This window comes from Etheostoma spectabile, chromosome 9, assembly GCF_008692095.1.
Source record: "Etheostoma spectabile isolate EspeVRDwgs_2016 chromosome 9, UIUC_Espe_1.0, whole genome shotgun sequence".
Taxonomy (NCBI): domain Eukaryota; kingdom Metazoa; phylum Chordata; class Actinopteri; order Perciformes; family Percidae; genus Etheostoma; species Etheostoma spectabile.
The window spans coordinates 30,986,521-30,986,775 of record NC_045741.1 but is presented as its reverse complement, the minus strand read 5'-3'; the positions used below and the strand labels follow the sequence as shown (position 1 = coordinate 30,986,775).

Here is a 255-nt window from a genome sequence, read left to right as displayed (position 1 = left end):
ACGTGCTGCGATGATAGCTCAGTTCACGACGACAAAACACACAGAGATCACTTGGGTCTCTTCAATGGAGCATTTGGCAACTTTTAAAATGTACACTTTCCATCCAGAATCTTATTGCCATCCACTCAACGTTACTACTCTTTGGCCGGCTCGCAAGCCCAAACGGCGTGTATGTGGCATGCCTGTTGTCTTGTTTCTGGGCTAGCTAGATCCAGTGTGGTGGTGTAGTTTTTCTAACATTACTAGTTGTTGCAA

General features: G+C 45.5%; 1 protein-coding gene across 6 annotated transcripts in view; it reads right to left on the bottom strand.

The window, feature by feature from the left end:
- Nucleotides 1-255, bottom strand: part of szt2 (SZT2 subunit of KICSTOR complex) — a 120,795-nt gene that overhangs the window by 110,635 nt on the left and 9,905 nt on the right. The gene's annotated exons all lie outside the window — the stretch shown is intronic.